At 35.5% G+C, this 18,232-nt stretch overlaps 1 non-coding gene across 1 annotated transcript; it reads left to right on the top strand.

Annotated features, from left to right (window-relative positions):
* Positions 1-4,106: 4,106 nt before the first annotated feature.
* Positions 4,107-4,213, top strand: LOC137952410 (small nucleolar RNA R71). The gene has a single exon (XR_011112243.1). It is a non-coding gene; the product is annotated as a small nucleolar RNA R71 (small nucleolar RNA).
* The last annotated feature ends 14,019 nt before the right edge of the window (positions 4,214-18,232 follow it).

Here is an 18,232-nt window from a genome sequence, read left to right as displayed (position 1 = left end):
CGGAGTGGACACCCGATGAGTGATGGAATATTTCTTCAATAAGGTCTCAAATGCTCTGTTACAAAAATGAGATCCCCCATCACTAATGATCGCTCTCGGGGTACCAAACCGATTAAAGATATTTTCTTTTAAAAACTTTACCACCACTTTGTGATCGTTTGTCTTACATGATATAGCTTCAATCCATTTAGAGACATATTCAACAGCAACAAGGATGTATTGATAGCCGAACGAGACAGGAAAAGGACCCATGAAGTCAATACCCCACACATCAAACAATTCAACAATAAGAATGGGGTTAAGAGGCATCATATTCTTCCTAGACAAACAACTAGTTCGTTGGCATTTATCACACACCTGACAAAACTCATGGGCATCTCTAAATAATGAAGGCCAATAGAAACCACATTGCAAGACTTTAGTTGCGGTCTTTCTAGCACCAAAATGTCCACCACATGCGTGGGAATGACAAAATTCAAGAATGTTGGCAAAGTCTTGCTCATGTACACAACGCCTAATGACTTGGTCAGAACACACCTTGAACAAATAAGGGTCATCCCAAAAAACATGTTTGACTTGGGAAAAGAATTTCAACCGATCTTGTTTACTCCAATAATCAGGAATCTTATGAGTTACAAGATAGTTGACTATGTCAGCAAACCAACGCAACTGGGATACTTGGAGAAGTTGTTCATCAGGGAAGGAATCCTTCCTGAGGTACTACACAGATCCTAGATAGATGATCAGCAACAACATTCTCACAACCCTTCTTATCTCGAATCTCAAGGTCAAATTCTTGCAATTGCAAGATCCATCTAATCAAGCGAGGTTTAGTGTCCTTGATGGATAATAAGTACTTCAAAGCAGAATGATCAGTGAACACTATAACCTTTGACCCTAACAGATATGATTTGAATTTGTTCAAGGCAAACACAACAGCTAGCAACTCCTTCTCAGTGGTAGTGTAATTCAATTGAGCATCATGAAGAGAGCGGCTAGCATACTGAATGACACATGGCATTTTATCCGTCTTTTGCCCCAAAACAGCCCCCGATGTATAGTCAGAGGCATCACACATCAACTCAAAAGGCAAAGACCAAATAGGGGGTTGGACAATGGGTGCAGTGGACAAACATTTCTTCAGTGTCTCAAAAGCATGAATACAGGCATCATCAAAGGCAAAAGCAACATCTTGAGCAAGTAAATTCGTCAAAGGACGAGAAATTTTGCTAAAGTCTTTAATGAAACGCCTATAGAACCCAGCATGGCCAAGGAAAGAATGCACCCCCTTCACAGAAGTAGGTGGTGGCAGATTGGCAATTAGGTCAATCTTGGCTTTGTCCACTTCTACACCCCGCTCAGACACTACATGTCCTAAAACAATTCCTTCTTTCACCATGAAGTGGCATTTCTCCCAATTCAAGACTAAATTGGACTTAATGCAACGGGACAATACGAGTGAAAGATTGTGCAGACATGTATCAAAACTAGAGCCAAACACAGAAAAGTCATCCATAAAGACCTCTAAAAATTCACCAATCATGTCAGAAAAGATACTCATCATGCACCGTTGGAAAGTGGCAGGCACATTGCATAAACCAAAAGGCATGCGTCTGTAAGCATAGGTGCCAAACAGACACGTGAATGTGGTCTTTTCCTGGTCTTCTGGAGCAATGGGAATTTGATTGTAGCTGAAGTATCCATCTAAGAAGCAATAAAAATTGTGGCCGGCCAATCGCTCTAGTACCTGATCAATGAAAGGTAGTGGGAAGTGATCCTTCTTAGTGGCGGAATTAAGTTTTCTATAGTCAATGCAGACACGCCACTTGGTGGTAGTTCTTGTGGGAATCAATTCACCACTCTCATTTTTCATTATCATTATCCCCCCTTTCTTAGGGACAACTTGAATTGGACTCACCCAGGTGCTATCGGAAATAGGGTAAATGATTCCTGTCACAAGCAACATGATGACTTCTTCTCTCACAACCTCTAGCATATGGGGATTTAACCTACGTTGCATTTCACGTGAGGCTTTAGTCCCCTCCTCCAAATGAATACGATGCATGCATATGGAGGGGCTAATCCCTTTTAAGGCGTCAAGAGTCCACCCCAATGCTTCTCTGTGTGCTTGTAAAACTTCAGTCAATTGTTCCTCTTGCTCAGTACTCAAATCAGAGGAAATAATGACTGGTAATGAGTTCATGGGTCCCAAGAACGCATACTTCAACGTGGGAGGAAGTGGCTTAAGATCTAGCTTGGAAGTTTCAAGAGGTTTGTCCAAGTCAAGAGGAAGATCCTGTGGATGTTCAGTTGTGATAACCTCATAAGCTTCCTCCAACAGAGGTACAGAATTGAGTAAAGAATTAACCTCTCGGAAATATGTTTCCTTATCAAAATATTCCATGTCTAAAGATGTTATGCAAGACTCAAAAGATTCAAGAGTGGATTCGTCATCAAGCATAACGGTTTCTATCTTAAATGCAGGACTCGGATCATCAGACTCAAGTGGGTGGTGCCCGGCATTAAATACATTCAATGAGACCTTAAAATTTCCAAAAGACAACTCCAACTCACCACTTTTACAATGAATGATAGCATTAGATGTGGCTAAGAAGGGACATCCTAGGATGACAGGAATTTGGTTGGTCACATTGACTACTGGTTCTGTATCAAGAACAATAAAATCAACCGGGAACAAAAATTTGTCCACTTTTATCAAAACATCTTCAACTATTAATCGTGGTATCTTGACAGAACGGTCAGCTAGTTGAAGTGTGATGGGAGTAGGCTTCAATTCCCCCAAACCTAATTGCTGGTACACAAAGAAAGGAAGCAAATTCACACTTGCCCCTAAGTCAAGAAAAGCTCTCTGGATGGTATGTTCACCAATGACACATGAAATTGTGGGACATCCAGGATCTTTAACTTTAGGAGGAGTGTTGTGCTTCAGAATTGAGCTTACATTCTCAGTAAGAAAGACCTTTTTGTTAACATGTTGTTTTCTATTCTGTGTACAAAGGTCTTTCAAAAATCGGGCATATGCAGGGACTTGCCTAATAGCATCAAGAAGTGGAATGTTAATGTGAAGCTTACTAAACAGTTCCAACGTTTCATGCATGCTATCTCCTTTCCTAGGTGGGCCCGATAACCTCTGCAGATAAGGAGCTAGTGGGACGTGGTTAGGGATCTGCTTGGTTGTTGGTGAAGAACTTGGAGGTTCTTCACTCAATGATGTGTCCCCATTGTCATCCTTTGACTCCTTAGACTTAGTGGTCCCTACCCCATTGTTCAACTCACGACCACTCCTAAGGGTGGTTATGGCTTTGGCTTGCTCATGGTGGGGTTTGGAATTCAACCCACTCTCATGTGTGCTTTTGGGGTTAGGAATGGTTTGACTCGGGAGTCTATTTTGTGCTTGTTCACTCATGTGGCTGGCCAACTGACTCACTTGCATTTCAAGTTTAGCAATGGAGGACTATGTATTCTGCATGAATAATTGAAGTGTATCCTCAAGTGAAGGTTTTTGTGGAATCAATGGCTATTGAGTGAAGTGTGGGCACGGAGCTTGGTGTTGAGTAAACCCTGGAGGACCCCCAACCTGTGGGCCCTTGGACCATGAGAAATTTGGGTGCCTAGCCCAACCCGGATTATATGTTTCTGAAAAAGGATCGTTCCGGTTTAGTCTATGAAAATTCTGGACTGCATTCAAGTCCTCAATGAACTCTGGGTAGGATGAACTAGATGGACACATTTGTGTGGGATGAGATGAACCAGAGCATATGGCACAGATAGTAAATGGGTTAGGAGCAGGTGAACTCTTGGACACCATAAGGGCATCAATTTTTCTAGTCAACCCCTCAATCTTGGCCATGAGCATAGGTGTTCCACTAACCTCATAGAGACCTCCTCTTTTGGCTTCATGGGATCTCCTATCAACATTAAATGACGAACCCCATTGCTGAGATTGATCACTCAATGTTTCAAAAAAATCCCACGCCTCACTAGCACTCTTACCCATCAAACTCCCACCACTCGTTGCATCTACCATGGATCTAACCTGGGGTGTAAGACCTTGATAAAATTATTGCACTAAATGCCATTTCTCAAACCCATGATGCGGACACCTACGGATCAAATCCTTCCATTTCTCCCAAGCCTCATAAAAGTGTTCACCCTCCTGCTGCATAAAGTTGGAGATTTCTCTCCTGAGGGCTGTAGTTCTCTGAATGGGAAAGTACTTGGACAAAAATTTTGTGACTAATGCGTCCCATGAAGTAATGCTGCCCACCTCCAAGGAATTAAGCCAAGACTTGGCCTTATCCTTAAGTGAAAATGGAAAAAGTCTTAATCGGATAGAGTCATATGAGAAATTCTGGAATTTGAAAGTTGCACAAATATCTAAGAATTCCTTGATGTGGTAATATGGGTCCTCCTTCTTCAACCCATAGAATGTAGGGAGGAGTTGGATCACACCCGGTTTCAACTCATAACTGGCGGCAGTAGTGGGTGGCAATATAATGCAAGAAGGTGATGTGAAGTGGGATGGGATAGAATAATCCCTTAGGGCTCTACGGTCACTTGCTGCAGGTAACTGTAATGGTTCGCCCTGATTGGCCATGGTAGCTCCTAACTTGACTTCGGATGTTTTCCTACAAATATGTTCTACCTCTTCAACAAAGGGAGCTAATGGTCCACCTAGGGAGCCGCGCCCATGCATAAAAACACAAAAAGAAACAAAACGAACTATCAAATTAAGCTAACAAACTCACTACTAAAATTATGAACTAACTAGAAGAAAAAAATAATTCCATAAAAAAATCACCAAGCTAAAATTATGAAAGCAAAAAAATAAAAATAAAAATAAAATAAATAAAATAAAATAAAATAAAATAAAAATAAATCTAACCTAAGACTATGGAGAACAAAGAAATACACTTAATACGTGCCTCCCCGGCAACGACGCCAAAAACTTGATGTAGAGTTTAGTTACATCGGCTTTAATACCGTACGAATCGTTCATGTAATTTAGCAGGAAGCGAGGGTCATATCCACATGGAGAACCGAATTTTGTGTATCCTTCAGTCAACTAGCCTAACCAAATATGATGAATTAATATTAACTAAACACTAATTATATCCTAAATTATCAAGCAATCATCTAATTAACTACTTGCACAACAGGAAACGTCAACTCTGGATTTTACGGTGATTCGTGCCTCTCTCGAGCGCCACGTAACCATGGATCCGATTTCTCAATCTTTGCGTCTAGCCCCTCTCGGGCGCATAGAGTGAAAGATAGAAATTGGATTAAAATACCAAAATCCAACCTCAATTATAATCCTACCCTAATTAGCTAATTTAATCAAATATCCGAAAAACAAATATTCAATAAACATTAATTATCAAATCAGATTCAATAAACATTAATTATCAAATCAGATTCAATAAACATTCAAAAACTAAGTTCAAACTATATAAAAAATGAAATTCAAAAATTACGATTAACTCCCCTTCTTCTTCCTCTCGCTCGGGCAGCAAATCTATCTCACGGGTGCTGCAATTTCCCGAAATTGGTGGCTCGGGTAGCAAGAATGAGTGGCCGGAGGTAGAGACGACACCGGCGACGAAGGTTGAAAGCCGACGGACGGAGGTAATGTCCGGCGAAGAACGAAACAGAGCTGACATTCTTTAACCGGCTCTCTCGAGTCTCGGTCGGAGTCGGAATAGCTCCGCGACTGATCGGAAATATGTAATAGACACTGGAGGATAGTTGGAAAGCGGAAGTGGCACTGGAGAAGCCCGCTCGGATCCCCTCCCGGTCTGGCGAGCGATGACTGTCAAACTCACCTCGACGGAGACTCTCTCGAGCTCTCCTCGGGTTTGTTCTCAGTTGCTGGACGGTGGTGGACGACGGTGGTGCGGCGAAAGACAGTGGCCCGGCGAACGACGGTGGGAACTCCTCTCGGGTCCTCCCCTATTTCCGGTCCAAGGTTCTCTTTTTTGGTCTCTGTTTGCTCTTGACGCCCTCCTCTCGTTCGACCTCCCCTCGTTCCTTTAATACCCTCTTATTTATTTTAAAACGATTTGACCTAAAACTCACCTCCATTTCACTAAGGGCATTTTGGTAAATATCTCCTTCTCCACCAAAATTCTCCTGAAATTCCATAATTAAATCTATAAAAAACATTTCAGGAAGAAATAAACCTTAAAAACAATGAAATATATTTCAGGAGAGAAAAATATGCAATATCGACAGTGATTAATGCCAAATTCAATAAATGCTCATTTCATTTGAAAACCGATAAATAACCACCTATAACACAATTATAAAGGTTATTCTATTATAATTAACCTAGTTCTCATGTCAGAATATGGCATCTATCAATATGCATGCCTCAAACATGTTGCAGATGATAATGACCAAATGATCCAAAAATTTCAAGGAGAAGAAAATTATAATTCTCAAGTTAACGTGCGGTGGGATATTTACCAAAACCAAACAACCCACTTTTTGGCTATTTACAAAAAATGGACCTAACAATCATAGATCATCATTAATGTTTTGATCGATTAATGATGTGTAATGGCTATAATTTTTGTTAGAAATCACTTATGGTTTCGGAGTCAACACTCAGTTAAAAATGCCTCACCCCCCTCCCTCCCCCTCTTTTTTGATGATTGTAAAACCTAATATATACAAAACTAAAAGAGTTTTCAATCCTTAAAAATCACAGATACTTTTTGGAATTATCTCTAAAGGCATTTGTGCATTTTCATTTTGGATGTTCAATTTTTTTCAAATCCAAACTGGAGTTTTCACTCTCACATTTTTCTCGTAAACAAAAAGATAATGCAAATAGAACACAACAAAATGAAAATTTTAAACTTTATGTATGTAAAAAATTGAAAACTATAATAAATGTAAGTGAAGTAAAATATTTCACGCACTAAAAATGAACACCAAATTTTTGTTATCCATGTTTGGGAAATTCCACTAGTACAACCCCTAATAGCTTGGTGGAATTTTATAAGAAAGAGAATTCTAATTTAACCTAACATGTTTTAAATATGGATATGCATGCATGAAACATGTTGAAGATGCAAATGACCTAATGATCCAAAAATTTCAAGGAGTAGAAAACTTTAAATTCTCAAGTTAACGTGCAGTGGGATATTTACCAGAGCCAAACAACCCACTTTTTTCCCATTTACAAAAAGCGAACATAACAATCATAGATTATTGTAAATGTTTTGATCGATTAATTATATGTAACAGCGATAATTTTTGTTAGAAATAGCTTATGGTTTGGGAGTCAACACTCAGTTAAAAAAGCCTCGCCACAACCTCCCCCCCCCCCCCCCCCCCCCCTTTTTTCCGATGATTGCAAACTCTAATATATAAAAAACTAAAAGAGTTTAAAACCCTTAAAAATCACTAAACTTTTGGAATTATCTCTCTCAGCATTTTGTCCATTTCCATTTTGGATGTTCAATTTTTTTTCAAACCCTAACTTTGGTTTTCACTGTCCCTTTTTTCCCGTAAACAAAAAGATAAGGCAAATAAATCACTACAAAATGAAAATTTTAGAGTTTTATGTATGCAAAAAATTGAAAATTATAATAAATGCAAGTGAAGAAAATTTCACGCACTAAAAATGAACACCAAAGTTTTGTTATCCATGTTTGGGAAATTCCACTAGTACAACCCCCAATAGCTTGGTGGAATTTTATAAGAAAAAGATTTCTAATTGATCCTGACACATTTTAAATATAGATATGCATGCCTGAAACACGTTGAAGATGCAAATGACTTAATGATCAAGAAATTTCAAGGAGTAGAAAAAATTAAATTCTCCAGTTCACGTGCGGTTGGATATTTACCAGAGCCAAACCACCCAGTTTTTTGCCTATTTACGAAAACCGGACCCAACAATCATAGATCATCGTAAACGTTTTGATCGATTAATAATGTGTAACAACTATAATTTTTGTTAAAAATGACTTATGGTTTGGGAGTCAACACTCAGTTAAAACGCCCACCCTTTGCCGATGATAGGAAAAAACCTAATATATAAAAAACTAGAAGAGTTTACAATGCTTAAAAATCATAGTTACTTTTTGGTATTATATCTCTCAGCATTTGTGCATTTCCATTTTCGATGTTCATTTTTTTTTTTCAAATCCAAACTTGAGTTTCCATCTCCCTTTTTTTCTCGTAAACAAAAAGACAAAGCAAATAGATCACAACAAAATTAAAATTTTAGAGTTTGTGTATGTAAAAAATCAAAAACTATAGTAAATGTAAGTGAAGAAAATTATTTCACGCACAAAAAATGAACACCAAAGTTTTGTTATCTATGTTTGGGAAATTCCACTAGTACAAACCCTAATAGCTTGGTGGAATTTTATAAGATAGAAATTTCTAAATTATCCTAACATGTTTTTGTTCGAAGATAAGATCAAGCCAAAATGACCAAGGTAGGCATATGTCAGATTATTATAAGATTGGCCACATGACCAAGGAAGGCCCACAGGATGGGCCCAAACCAATAAGAAGTAGGACCCACAATAATTACAAGAGCTGACGTCCTTATCACATCAGTTCGAAGATCAAGAAGGACTTACAAAAGTATCTTTATCATAGGGTCACGACCAATAAGAGTTTTAGTTTAAGTTATATTTTTCTTTTATCAATATTGAGTTACCTAATTATGTTAGGACTTACCTTAAGTGTTAGAGTTTGGGTGTACTTGGGACAAGGGTAGTTTTATTGTAATTGGACTCTTCTACCTTCCTTTATTATAAATAGAGGTTCATGTACTCTAATTACAACAAGTTATTGATATCAATGAAGTATTTCACTTTTCCATAAATTCAACATGGTATCAGAGCAGGTTCTGTGAGTTGACTTGGTCAACTCACGGATGTAATGTGATCCTTTTCTCTAAACCTTAAACCCTAGGTCTAGGTTCGTATTTATTTTTTTTAGTCCCTACAATCTTAGATTCCTTTGCGTTTTTTTCTTCCATAAGGAGTTTTTAATATCTAAAATTATATATTTAAGGAAATATATTTGAGTCTACTTTCCGAAGAAGAACAATTTGTTCCAATCGGAGTTATATATAGAGAGTTATCAATATTTGAATGAGCGAAGGTCAGATTGCACAAAGGTTCGAGCAGCAACATCAATCTTCAGATTCCAAGGTATTATTTGCTATCAAGAACTAGAATTTATATGCAGAAATATATATCAAACGAAATATAAATAAGTCTATTCTTTTACCTATTCAACCAATTTTTTATCTAAGTTATGTACAAAGAGAAATCGACATTTGAAGTAGCAAAGGTCAGATTGAAAAAGCGGTTTGAGCGGCAGCATAAAGCCTTAAATTCGGAGATATTTTAAGCTATCAAGAAAGAGAATTTATAGGGATAATTATATATCAAGATAAATGTATGTAAGTCTAGTTTCTGACCTATTAAACCAATTCTCGTTATGATTTTTCTATAAGGAGATATTGATCTTGGAAGAGTCAATGGTCGTTCTGGAAAAATAGGAGAAACAGAACTTAGTTCGGCCAGATGACTGAGACCGAAACCTATCAGATTATTTATTTTCTGATAATTATATTTTATGAATAGAAGTTATACTTGGATGAAATTTAGTTAAGTCTTCTTTCAGAACTAAAATTTTTTATGTCAACCTGAACTATATTGAGAGATATATTTGAATTAGAATAATCAAAGGTCATACTTGTTAAAAACATCAACGACAAAGAATCTCACCGTGCATCCTCTCGTACCATTTTGGTTTCGGGGTTCGGTGCCACCCCGAGCAACTGGTAATCCAATCACATTTTTAAAAGTGAATTCCCGGCTCCTGAAGTTGGTGCGGACGGACAGCTCCTAAATCGGAGGGATCGCAGTCCTCCGTTGGAACACAGGGAAGAAATAGCGATGGATCTCTACCGCCTACCGGCGGCTAGTGAAGAATCTGCCTTCGTGTATGTCATCAGCTCAATTCTAAGCACTACTGCCCAATTCACGCAGAGGGCCAGTATGCCATCAGCTCAATTCTAAGCACTACTGCCCAATTCACGCAGAGGGCCAGTAAGTATACTACTGCCACGCGGCGAGGTTTGCAAAGGCCAGACTCGTCCTCGCGCCAAATTGAGCGCAAAACTTGGCGACCAAGGGACTCGATTTTACGTGGCGAGCAAGTGACAAACCTAAGTCACACAGTACGATACTGTGCTACAGGGATTCCGCTCAGGAATCCCAGGGTGCGTGTCGGGTGCGTGTCACTGCGAGGTGATTCCATTGTGACTTGACCCGACCTGTGCGTGAACACACCGGAGGTGAACTCAAGTGAATAAACTCGTTCATTCACTTAAACTCGCTCATGAGTCAAATGGGTGAATCAAGATTTTCATCAAAATCCTAGTTCATTTACTTTCTCTCGCTTCAATGCTCCCTCTTGTCCTCTTGCTCTGGCCTCCCTCGCATCGTTATCAATTTATACTATGTGAAAATCTATTATGTTATTAATAAAATATTTTATTTATTTATTTTATTACTATATTAAATTAGTGATTTAGGAGTGATAATTAAAATATTATTAAAGTAAGTATTTGATCAAATATGTTTGTTTAATTATTCTATTTTTATAATTAATTAAACTAAGTTTTATAATTTTGTGGAAATATATTATTGATTTATACTACGTAATAAAGTATTATTTATTTTTAAATTTATTTATTATATTCATTATTGTTATTTTTTAATTTTTTATTTATCTATTTTATAATTAATTAATGCAGTAATTATTTTTTACACATCATTATTGTATTAATTTAGACTAAACTACAATATATCTTAATTTATTTATTTAATTATTATATTAATATCTCACTTCTCCCTGGTTTGAGGGCTTATTTATAAATCTCTGTTATTTGGGTTTATTACTACATCTATGATATTTGTTTCAAGCTGGGATCATTGCCATTACATCCCAGCTTGAGGGGAAGAAGTACAAGAAGTACAAGAAAAATGTATTTTATTCCTTATGTTGTGGATAAGTTTATGTGACCAAAATATTCAAGAAAGGGGGAACACAAAAGATGAAGCTTGTGCATCAATGAATAAATTTTTATATCAGATTATTTCATGGGTTCTTTTACAAATTTCATTATTTGGTTCGTGTTATATGTGTTGGAAGATGGTCGTGTTATATACAGCTACTGCTATTATGTCTCTTTGGGGATATTATTATTGAAGAAGAGGTGGTCGCATACCATCATTTATTCATCCCATCAAAAAGATGAAAATTATTTATGGTTGGGAGTCCACGTCGGAGAAACTTAATCCCCGTAAAAAAGATGAAAATTATTTGTGGTTGGAAGTCCATGATGAAGGAAATTTATTTGGTTCGTGTTATATGTGTTGGAAGATAGTGGTGTTATATACAGCTACTGCTATTATGTCTCTTTGGGGACATTATTATTGAAGAAGAGGTGGTCTCATACCATCATTTATTCATCCCCGCCAAAAAGCTAAAAATTATTTGTGCTTGGGAGTCCACGACGGAGAAACTTCATCCCCATAAAAAAGATGAAAATTATTTGTCGTTGGAAGTCCATGACAGAGGAAATTCATCCCCATCAAAAAGATGAAAATTATTTGTGGTTGGGAATCCACGTCGGAGAAACTTAATCCCCGTAAAAAAGATGAAAGTTATTTGTGGTTGGAAGTCCATGACGGAGGAAATTTATTTGGTTCGTGTTATATGTGTTGGAAGATAGTGGTGTTATATACAGCTGCTGCTATTATGTCTCTTTGGGGACATTATTATTGAAGAAGAGGTGGTCTCATACCATCATTTATTCATCCCCACCAAAAAAATAAAAATTATTTGTGGTTGGGAGTCCACGACGGAGAAACTTCATCCCCATAAAAAAGATGAAAATTATTTGTGGTTGGAAGTCCATGATAGAGGAAATTCATCCCCGTCAAAAAGATGAAAATTATTTGTGGTTGGGAATCCACGATTGAGGAACTTCATCCCCTTCAAAAAGATAAAAATTATTTGTGGTTGGAATTCCATGACGAAGGAAGTTATGATTACATCTAAGTTACCACCCCCCCCCCCCCCCCCCCCCCCCCCCCCCCCCCCCCCCCCTGTAATGGCTTTTATGTCTCCTACTACTTGAGTGTAGTTGTCCTGTGGAGGAAAACGGTGGTGGACACTTCAGAGCAATATCGATAGACACACTACCGACAGCAGTGGAGTGTGCCCTACATCCAGTATTAAGACTGGAGTATGAAGCAATGACTTACAGGCTAGGAGTGATTTTTACTCTCACTTATAATGTCGTAGGGCCTCATGGAAGGACGCAACAATGTGAGGGGGAATATTGGAAGATGAAGGCATATTGGAAGATGTGCCATTTTATACAAAAAAAACATTTTTACATCATTTGCAGCACGTTGGGAGTTCATGTTGTTCTCTCACTCCCAACTTGACGGGGAGTGTTAGAAGATAAGATCAAGCCCAAATGACCAAGGAAGGCCCACATATGTAAGATTATTATAAGATGAGCCACATGACCAAGGAAGGCCCACAAGATGATCCCAATCCAATAAGAAGTATGATTACCAAGAGCTGGCATCCTTATCACATCAGTTGGAAGATCAAGAAGGACCCACAAAGTATCTTTATCGTAGGGTCACGACAAAGAAGAGTTTTAGTTTTAGTTATATTTGTCTTTTATCAATATTGAGTTACCTAATTATGTTAGGACTTACCTTAAGTGTTAGAGTTTGGGTGCAATTGGGACAAGGGTAGTTTTATTGTAATTGGACTTTACTACCTTCCTCTATTATAAATAGAGGTTCATGTACTCTAATTACAACAAGTTATTGATGCCAATGAAGTATTTCACTTTTCCATAAATTCAACAGTTTTAAATATGGATATGCAAGCCTAAAACATGTTGCATATGCAAAGAACCTAATGATCCAAAATTTTCAAGGAGTAGAAAATTTTTAATTCCTAAGTTAACGGGTAGTGGGATATTTACCAGAGCCAAACAACCAACTTTTTGCCTATTTATAAAAAGCGGACCTAACAATCATAGATCATCGTAAATGTTTTGATCGATTAATGATGCGTAACAGCTATAATTTTTGTTAGAAATGACTTATGGTTTGGGAATCTACACTCGGTTAAAAATGCCTCGCCATCCCCCCCCTTTTCTGATGATTGGAAAACCTAATATATAAAAAAATAAAAGAGTTTATAATCCTTAAAAATCATAGATACTTTTTGAAATTATCTCTCTCAGCATTTGTGCATTTCCATTTTGGATGTTAAATTTTTTTTCAAATCCAAACATGAGTTTTCACTCTCCCATTTTTCTCGTCAACAAAAAGATAAGGCAAATAAATCACAACAAAATTAAAATTTTAGAGTTTATGTATGTAAAAAATTGAAAACTATAATAAATGTAAGTGAAGAAAATTATTTCACGCACTAAAAATGAACACCAAAGTTTTGTTATCCATGTTTGGGAAATTTCACTAGTACAACCCCTAATAGCTTCGAGGAATTTTATAGGAAAGAGATTTCTAAATGATCCTACCATGTTTTAAATATGGATATGCCTGAAACATGTTGAATATGCAAATGACCTAATGATCCAAAAATTTCAAGTACAAAAAATTAAATTCTCAAGTTAACGTGCGGTGGGATATTTACAAGAGCCAAACAACCCAATTTTTGCCTATTTACAAAAAGTGGACCAAACAATCATAGATCATCATAAACGTTTTCATCGATTAATAATGTGTAACGGCTAAATTTTTTGTTAGATATGACTTATGGTTTGGGAGTCAACACTCAGTTATAAAAGCCTCTCCCCGCCTTTTCTGATGATTGCAAAACAAAATATATAAAAAACTAAAAGAGATTACAATCCTTAAAAATCACAGATATTTTTTGGAATTATCTCTCTCAGGATTTGTGCAATTCCATTTTGGATGTTCAATTTTTTTTCAAATCCAAACTTGAGTTTTCACTCTCCATTTTTTCTCGTAAACAAAAAGATAAGGCAAATAGATCACAAAAAAAATAAAAATTTAAGAGTTTATGTATGTAAAAAATTGTAAACTATAATAAATGTAAGTGAAGAAATTTATTTCCTGCACTAAAAATCAACACCAAAGTTTTGTTATCCATGTTTGGGAAATTCCACTAGTACAACCCCTAATAGCTTGGTGGAATTTTATAAGAAAGAGATTTCTAAAATATCCTAACATGTTTTAAATATGGATATGCATGACTGAAACATGTTGCAAAAGCAAATGACCAAATGATCCAAAAATTTCAAGCAGTAGAAATATTTTAATTCTCAAGTTAACGTTCAGTGGGATATTTACCAAAGCCAAACAACCCACTTTTTTGCTATTTAAAAAAAATGGACCTAACAATCATAGATCATCGTAAACGTTTTGATCGATTAATAATGTGTAACGACTATAATTTTTATTAGAAATGTCTTATGGTATGGGAGTCACCATTCAGTTAAAACTGCCACACCGCCCGTTTCCGATGATTGCAAAACCTAATATATAAAAAACTAAAAGAGTTTACTATCCTTAAAAATCACAATTACTTTTTGGAATTATCTCTCTCAGCATTTGTACATTTCCATTTTGGATGTTTCAATTTTTTTTCAAATCCAAACATTGGTTTTCACTTTCCCATTTTTCTCGTAAACAAAAAGATAAGGAAAATAGATCACAAAAAAATGAAAGTTTAAGAGTTTATGTATGGAAAAAATTTAAAACTATAATAAATGTAAGTGATGAAAATTATTTCACACCTAAAAATGAACACCAATGTTTTGTTATCCATGTTTGGAAAATTCCACTAGTACAACACCTAATAGCTTAGTGGAATTTTATAAGAAAGAGATTTCTAATAGATCCTAACAAGTTTTAAATATGGATATGCATTCTTGAAATATGTTGAAGATGCAAATGACCTAATGATCCAAAAATTTCAAGGAGTAGAAAAAGTTAAATTATCAAGTTAACGTGCAGTGGGATATTTACCAGAGCCAAATAACCCAATTTTTGCCTATTTACAAAAAGCGGACATAACAATCATAGATCATCATAAATGTTTTGATTGATTAATGGTGTGTAACGGCTATAATGTTTTTTAGAAATGACTAATGGTTTGGAAGTCAACACTCAGTTAAAAATGCCTCGCTCTCCCTTTTCCGTTGATTGCAAAACCTAATATATAAAAAACTAAAAGAGTTTACAATCCTTAAAAATCACAGAGACTTTTTGGAATTATCTCTCTCAACATTTGTGAATTTCCAATTAGGATGTTCAATTTTTTTTCATATAGAAACTTGAGTTTTCATTCTCCCTTTTTTTTTGTAAACAAAAAGATATAGCAAATAGATCAGAACAAAATGAAAATTTTAGATTTTATGTATTTAAAAATAAAAAACTAAAATAAATGTAAATTAAGAAATTTATTTCAGGCACTAAAAATAAACAACAAAGTTTTGATATCCACTTTTGGGAAATTCCACTAGTACAACCCCTAATAGCTTGGTGGAGTTTTTTAAGAAAAAGATTTCTAATTGATCCTAACATGTTTTAAAGAAAGATATGCATGCTTGAAACATGTTGAAGATGCAAATGACATAATGATCCAAAAATTTCAAGGAGTAGAAAATTTTAAATTCTCAAGTAAACGTGCGGTGGGATATTTATTAGAGCCAAACAACCCACTTTTTGCCTATTTACAAAAAGCGGACCAAACAATCATAGATCATCGTAAATGTTTTGATTGATTAATTATTTGTAACGACTATAATTTTCGTTAGAAATGGCTTATGGTTTGGGAGTTAACACTCTGTTAAAAAATCCTCGCCCACCCTTCTCCAATGATTGCAAAACCTAATATATAAAAAACTAAGAGAGTCTACAATCCTTAAAAATCACAGATACTTTTTGGAATAATCTCTCTTAGCATTTGTGCATTTCCATTTTGGATGTTCAATTTTTTTTTAAATCCAAACTTGAGTTTTCACTCTCCCTTTTTTCTTTTAAACAAAAAGATAAGGAAAATAGATTACAACAAAATGAAACTTTTAGAGTTTATGTACGAAAAAATAAAAAACTATTATAAATGTAAATGAAGAAAATTATTTCACGCACTAAAAATGAACACCAAAGTTTTGATATCCACATTCGGGAAATTCAACTAGTACAACCCCTAATAGCTTGTTGGAATTTTATAAGAAAGAGATTTCTAATTGATCCTAACATGTTTTAAATATGGATATGCATGCCTGAAACATGTTGAAGATGCAAATGACCTAATGATCCAAAAATTTCAGGGAGTAGAAAATTTTAAATTCTCAAGTTAATGTGCAGTGGGATATTTACCAGAGCCAAACAACCCACTTTTTGCCTATTTACAAAAAGCAGACCTAACAATCATAGATCATCGTAAATGTTTTGATCGATTAATGTAACGACTATAATTTGTGTTAGAAATGGCTTATGGTCCCCCCCCCCCCCCTCCCTTTTTTTCGACGATTGCAAAAACTAATATATAAAAAATAAAAGAGTCTAAAATCCTTAAAAATCACAGATACAATTTGGAGTTATCTCTTTCACCATTTGTGCATTTCCATTTTGGATGTTAAATTTTTGTTCAAATCCAAACTAGAGTTTTTAGTCTCCCATTTTTCTTGTGAACAAAATGATAAGGCAAATAGATCACAACAAAATGAAAATTTTAGAATTTATGTATGTAAAATATTGAAAACTATACTAAATGTAAGTGAAGACAATTATTTCATGCACTAAAAATGAACACCAAAGTTTTGTTATCCTTGTTTGGAAAATTCCACTAGTACAACCCCTAATAGCTTGGAGGAATTTTATTAAAAAAGAGATTTCTAATGTATCCTAACATGTTTTAAATATGGATATGCATGCCCGAAACATGTTGAAGATGCCAATGACCTATTGATCCAAAAATTTCAACGACTAGAAAAAATTAAATTCTGAAGTTAACGTGGGGTGGAATATTTACCAGATCCAAACTACCCAGTTTTTGCCTATTTACAAAAAGCAGACCTAACAATCATAGATCATCGTAAACGTTTTCATCGATTAATAATGTGTAACGGCTATAATTTTTGTTAGGAATGACTTAAGGTTTGGGAGTCAACACTCAATTAAAATGCTTCGCCCCCCTTTTTTCGATGATTGTAAAACCTAATATATAAAAAACTAAAAGAGTTTCAATCCTTAAAAATCATAGATACTTTTTCAAATGATCTCCCTCAGCATTTGTGCATTTCAATTTTGGATATTCAATTTTTTTTCAAATCCAAACTTGAGTTTTCATTCTCCCATTTTTCTCGTAAACAAAAAGATAAGGCAAATAGATCACAACAAAATGAAAATTTTAGAGTTTATGTATGTAAACAATCAAAAACTATAATAAATGTACGTGAAGAAAATTATTTCACGCACTATAAATGATCACCAAAGTTTTGTTATCCATGTTTGGGAAATTGCACTAGTACAACCCCTAATAGGTTGGTGGAATTTTATAAGAAAGAGATTTCTAATTGATTCTAACATGTTTTAAATATGGATATGCATGCCTGAAACATGTTGAAGATGCAAATGACCTAATGTTCCAAAAATTTCGAGTAGAAAAAATTAAATTCTCAACTTAACGTGCGGTGGGATACTGACGAAAGCCAAAAACCCAGTTTTTGCGTATTTAAAAAAAGCGGACCTAACAATCATAGATAATCGAAAACGTTTTCATCTATTAATAATGTGAAACGGCTAAAATTGTTGTTAGAAAAGACTTATGGTTTGGGAGTCAACTCTCAGTTAAAAAAGCCTCGCCCCCCCTTTTTCGATGATTGCAAAACCTAATATATAAAAAGCTAAAAGAGTTTACAATCCTTAAAAATGACGGATACTTTTTGGAATTATCTCTCTCAGCATTTGAGCATTTACATTTTGGATGTTCAATATTTTTTCAAATCCAAACTTTGGATTTCACTCTCCCATTTTTCTGTTAGACAAAACGATATGGTAAATAAGTCACAACAAAATGAAAATTTTAGAGTTTGTGTATGTAAAAAAATAGAAAAATATAATAAATGTAAGTGAAGAAA

Source organism: Aristolochia californica, unplaced genomic scaffold (genome assembly GCF_029961685.1).
Source record: "Aristolochia californica isolate CCGP_79_NKW_82.1479 unplaced genomic scaffold, dmAriCali1.0.hap1 SCAF_15, whole genome shotgun sequence".
Classification (NCBI taxonomy): domain Eukaryota; kingdom Viridiplantae; phylum Streptophyta; class Magnoliopsida; order Piperales; family Aristolochiaceae; genus Aristolochia; species Aristolochia californica.
The sequence above is the reverse complement of the archived record's forward strand: the minus strand, read 5'-3'. Positions and strand labels throughout refer to the sequence as shown.